Here is a 6,000-nt window from a genome sequence, read left to right on the forward strand (position 1 = left end):
TCTGAGGTGCAAGGCAAAGACAACCTTCCCTAGCGAATGGAGAGAGACCATTAGCCCTCTGCATTCTGCATTCCAGGCTCTGCCTAATACACAGCACTACAGGACCAAAGGGCACTAATCCTTTCTCCAGAATTGGACTTTCGACTTCCCTTACATAACTTTTGTTTCCAATGGGAATTGCAGCTTTTAGGAGTTAGGCTTTCAAGATTTCAACATCAGAGATTTTAATCTTTTAGGATTGTAATTTGGTGGATTTTGAACTTTCAGAATTCCAGCAATCAGAGTCATGGTGTTCAGGACTATGCCATTTTAGGATTTTGATCAGGACTACTAATCTTATGGCACACTAATGACATGTCAGAAACTATTCTATATACTTTGTATGTATTTATTACTTACTCCCAGATACAACTATAAAGGTGTACTGATATTATGGTTTGGATATGAGATGTCTCCCAAAAGTTTTGTTAATGCAGGAATAGTCAGAGGTTAAATGATTAGATTATGAGAACTGTGACCTAATCAGTCTACCCTACTTTAAATGGATTGAGTGAGGCATTTTGTGCTGTCTCTCCTCAGGCCCAGAGTAATGAGGTCAGTGGTCTCTAGACTGAGTCTTCTGAAACCATGAGCTCCAAATAAACTGTCTCCCCTACATTGTTCTCATTGGGTATTTTGGTCACAGTGACTCAAAAGCTAACTAAAATAACTTTTTTAAAATAAAGCTTATTTTTTATTTTTATTTTTATTTATTGTATTAGTTATATATGACAGCAGAATGCATTTTCATTCATTGTACACAATTGCAGCACAACTTTACATTTCTATGATTGTCATGATGTAGCATCACACCATATGTGCAATCATTCATGTACCTCGGGTAATAATGTCCATCTCATTCCACCATCTTTCCTGCCCCCATCCCCCCTCCCTATCTCTCCCTCCCCTTGGCCCCATAAAAGTTTCTCCATTTTTCCCATGTTCCCACCCATTATGGATCAGCATCCTCTTATCAGAGAGAACATTCAGCCTTTGGTTTGGGGGGTGACTTACTTCACTTAGCATGATATACCCCAACTCCATCCATTTACCAGTATATACCATAATTTTACAGTCATATCATCTGTGAATTTGACTCTATTAGTTTCTTAAGGCTGCCAATAGCTTTTAGGTTCTGAGCAGCAGTTCCTTTGTTATAGATCCTGATACTTTCTCCCACTTTGTATCCATAAAGGATACTGATTAAAGTTAAAATGGATGTGGAATAGCAAAAAAATAAGAGACCTAAACCCCTTTCTCAAGCCTTGGCAACTTGCTGACAGGAAGATGGCAATGCAGACATCGTACCCAAACCAAATCCACCAGAGGGAACATTTTCTTTAGTCTAATAATACTTTGCAACATTTGGAAAACACCAGAGTAATCAGTTTCACCTCTTGACCTGAATTTTCCAGTGAACTTGACAAAATTTATGACTACCCTTATCTGTGTCAGTGTCTAACACTGAACTTAACAAAAGCCTAAGTGCCCTTTTCTTAAGAGGCACGGCTTGATATAGCAGAACATGTTTTTTTTTTTTTCTTTTTGCAAATCTATTCTACACCTGAATGAAACTGTCTTTGTCTTTATTTTAACTGTGTTTATGATTTCTTGGTCTTCAGCGTGTCTTTTCTTCCATGGTGTAACTCTAAGCTGCTTTGTAAGAGTAAGTTCTTAAAGTTTACCAATTGCTTAAGATGAGCCAGGAATGGAGGAAATTACATAATAAGTTTTCCAACATGCTCATCTCTCATTTGCATACCAGGACATTTTGAAAACCTTAACAGACTAAAGATTCTGTTTTTAAACTATTCTAGTTTGTTATGCATACATTAGTATTTATCACTAATTATAATGATTTAAAAGGAAATCAAACACATGAAAACAAAGCTTATGTGCCTGGTGTATTCTCTCATATGACTTTGGGTTATGACATTGGTTCTGGTAGACAATCAGCTAATGACATTATTAATTTTTGGAAAATGTCATAACTATAATTCATTTTTTGCTGGGAAAAAATACAAAATCTGATAGATAGATAGATCTTTATTTTAGCAAATATTGAATAATTATGAAAAAGAAAAATCTTCCAACTACAATTTATAGGTTTCATTTATAGAATCAGTGTCAGAGAAAATAAGGAAGTTCAGTGTATTGTGACTGATGTGGGTAAAAGACAATGTTCAAGTCTGGCACAGCCAAGGTGAGTTCTGATTACACTCAGTATGTCTGTGATTCACTTCATTGTAAAGGGAAGTCCCTTAATGAACCCAAATCACATCTTAATCCATTTTTTTTGTGTGTGTGATAGCTTCACCCAAACTTATGTAACAATTTGATTTCTGAATTTTTCAAAGCATCTAACATTGAATTCTTATTTACTTTGGTATAATAGAAAATAAATGTGATTTTAAAATCACATTTAATTTATGAATTTTATATTTGTTTCCATAACCATCCATCCAATACCATTAATATTTTCATTTTGGTCATATTTACCATTCTCAGTGCCGTGATGTTGGTTCCAAAAGCTCTTGTCGTTTATTTTTCTGATCCACTCGGGTAGACCAAAACCCACAGTCTTTTCCCTTAGGAAGACAAATATCTTCCTTTCAGAGTTCCATAGTAATTCTACAAGGCCAGCAAGCCCTGTTTGATTTTTCCACCTTCGCATGCATGCAAGTAGTGATCATCCTCTTTGCCTGTTGTTATGAAAGTAAATCATGCAATGCTTCTCTCTTGACAAGATAAGGCTGCTGATTTAAGTTCTGGCAAATAAACAAAATGACAGCAATGTTTCCAGCTGGAAGAGAAGAGGGAAGGAACACATTAGGTCTGGCTTTAGTACTTGGTCTGATGCAATTATCAAAGCTGGGATGACCAGACATACTGCAGTTTGAAAGTGCAGGAGACCCATAAGGTTTGTAGATATTCTCACAATAATGTTTTAAGTGCTTAGTCCCACAAATAGCAGTTGATCAGTAGAATCCTATGACACCGTCATGGATCAATATAATGTCACTTCCCCTGGGCTGGCAGTGTTGATTTCCTGAAATGGGCTATACGAACAAGTTCTTTTTCTTTCAATCCACAATGATGTTTTCTGCCAAAAGGTAAAGTAGATTCCAGTTGAACACAACGGTGGGATGAAGTCTTGAAGTCATAGTTCCAATTGTCCCACAGAGGAATGGAATTGTGTTTCTCCTTTCTGCCTCCTTTATCCCTCATTATAATTCTACCAACTCTGGCTCATTATGACTCTCCATGTTTAGGGAAGAAATATAATTTCCATCTAATTACATTTCTTTTATAAATATCTCAGTGAAAATTAACTTACTCCATTTTTTAAATGTAATCTAAAAATATTGTATGAAAAATTATTGATATGTTTCATCCTCATAATAATCACACGATGATTTAGGACAATACATAAGTATCATAAATGCAAAAGGTCAAATATTTTAAAAAAGCAGCTTGATTCCTGAAGCAACCCACAGTATTTTGCCTGCAGCTATTAAGCATATTTTTCTGATCAGGGTCAGTTATGAGGACACAGAAGCCAGACTGTCTGTTTTAATTGAGCATCGAATGCTTCCCTACCTGAAGGGTGAGCTTTGCAGGCCCTTCTGGGTTTGTCCACCGGACAGGAGCTCCCATCTGCTGGACAGCCTTTCTCAGTCATTCAAGTCAAAGTCATCTGAAGACTCTGAAGGAAAGTCTCAATGTCCTCCCCTCTCCTTTCCTTCAGTGAGACCAACACAGAGAAGCATGTCTAAGGCTGTGATGCAGGTATCACCAGTCCTCATGTGTAGGAGAAAAGGTGGTACAATCACTAGCAGAGTAGAAGGGCTTGAGTGCAGCGGGAGACCCTTGAAATCCTATATTCTGGAATCTGATCTCAGCTTTGACATTTTGCAGTGCTTGTTTACCCACATTGTCACATCTACAAAGGAGGAGAAAAACTACCTTGCCCCTTGATTTTCTTCTTCATCTTTTTGAGGTTGAGGGGTATAGGTGTGTGTATGTTAGGGACAACTTGATAACATTGCATATTCAAAATCCCAGTAGGTTGTGTAGTGTACACACAAGATTCGTGACTACCCAGAACCTCAGAATGTGTTCTTATTTGGGAACATCATATACAACCACAAGAATACAATCCTAATTAGAATAACTTATACTCAATGTATTATAATATGTCAAAATACACTATTATCATGTATATCTAAAAAGAACAAATAATAATAATAAAAAAGAATGTGATCTTCTTTGGAAATAGGGTCTTAGTAAATGTAATTTACTAGATTGGGATGAGCCCTAAATCCAATGGCAGTGTCACAGTAAGAAACCTAAAAGACACTGAGACTCAGAGACAGGGTCATGGGGAGATAATTGGAGTCCTGCTGCCAAGACCAAGGAGCTGGGAGACTGCAGCTCTGCAGGGGGCTGCAGAGGGAGCACCCTGCAGACGCTGTGATCCCAGACTTGCAGCCTCCAGCACTGGGAAAATAAACTTCTATTGTTTTAAGACAACATATTTGTGGTAGCTTGTTAGAGAAGCCCTAGGAACTAATACAGTGGAAACATATGATGTAATAGATGGTAGTTAGCTATTGCTTTAATTGATATAAATCTCCTAAGACTTTGTCATCATGTCTTCTCAAGAATAACAAAAGTAAACAGAAGCTGATGTAGAGCTTTTTTGGATTTGAAAAGTTTAGAGCATTAGTTGGAGAAAGCACTCCTAAATCAGCCATTGTCTGAATCCATGCACTGCTTTCAAAGACTGTACCTCCTTTGTTACCTGCTGCCTTTGATTGTCCTAGAGATGTCGCCTCTTCCATTGTTAATAGTTTCCTTTTCACCATGGACTGCTGTTCTCCACAAAACATCGGATAAGTCTAATTCTACTGCTAGAAAAGAAGATAAGCAGGCACTGCTCAATTTATAGTTGAAAGACAATTTGAGGTCATCTAGTCTGATGAAATATTTCTCCTGCTTTTAACACCGGAAAAATGTTTGAAACACTCTACTTTCCCTCACACAACTGTAAGTTTTAACTACAAAGTTTTTTGTCAGAAACTGAGATAGTTAAAAAGTGTGAAAATTCTAGAGCCTCAAAATTGGAGTTTTAAAAATAAAGACATTATCTAAAAATTAGATATATGCTTTTAAAGTTACCTAATAAAATCTAAATGCAATATGCATAAACGAGCTCCAGGAACAGTTAGTTATTTCACATCTTCTTTCTCCTTGAATGTAAATTTCATTCCATTTCTCCCACAGAATTTTATGTGCATGTAAATATTCTTATGCTTGTGAATGCTACATTGATCATAGTATTATTTCACTATAATAAAAATGTGAACATGCATGTTTGTTGACCACAAGACCCTAAGAGTTAAAATTTTCTTTGGGATTGATTTTTCATTACAATTATTTATTGATACAGAATTAATCAAACCACATAAATACTATCATCAAAACAATAAATACAGAGGTACAGAAGTAACCAAATAACATAGTTATAGATGCAATATAAATACAAGATTAATCACCAACATAAGTGCTCACATGAGGACCACTGAGGCTGAGCTGGTCCATGGCCTTCAGTGATGTTTCCATTGAAAGTGAGGCTGCCTGCTCAGGCCAGAAGCAGTCTCTGGAGGTCAGAGTCCACACCCCCTGTGGTCTTCCAGGATAATCCTGGGGATGCCACACTGCATGTTGATAAACAGCAACCTCATCAATTGATACATAAAAGCATTTGGCACATGTCACATTTAATAAATTAAGAAGGTGTTAGAATCATTGAATGGCAATTGTGGATGAGTTACTCTAATTCTGCCTGCCATTTCTTTTATAACCAAATTTTTTCCATTTGTGGACAGAAACAGACATCATCTAGTTGAAGACTCACAGAGGAGATTCCCTTAACAAAAAGATTGAGGTTTTAGAAAA

General features: G+C 36.7%; 1 long non-coding RNA gene across 1 annotated transcript in view; it reads right to left on the reverse strand.

Moving 5' to 3' along the window:
* The window catches only part of LOC144367032 (uncharacterized), a 63,961-nt gene extending 61,010 nt beyond the window's left edge, over positions 1-2,951 (reverse strand). Inside the window, exon 1 of the long non-coding RNA XR_013426236.1 lies at positions 2,539-2,951. This is a non-coding gene — a long non-coding RNA (uncharacterized LOC144367032). The remainder of the gene's footprint in view (positions 1-2,538) is intronic.
* Between the last annotated feature and the right edge of the window lie 3,049 nt (positions 2,952-6,000).

The sequence above is a fragment of the Ictidomys tridecemlineatus genome, chromosome 10 (assembly GCF_052094955.1).
Source record: "Ictidomys tridecemlineatus isolate mIctTri1 chromosome 10, mIctTri1.hap1, whole genome shotgun sequence".
NCBI lineage: Eukaryota > Metazoa > Chordata > Mammalia > Rodentia > Sciuridae > Ictidomys > Ictidomys tridecemlineatus.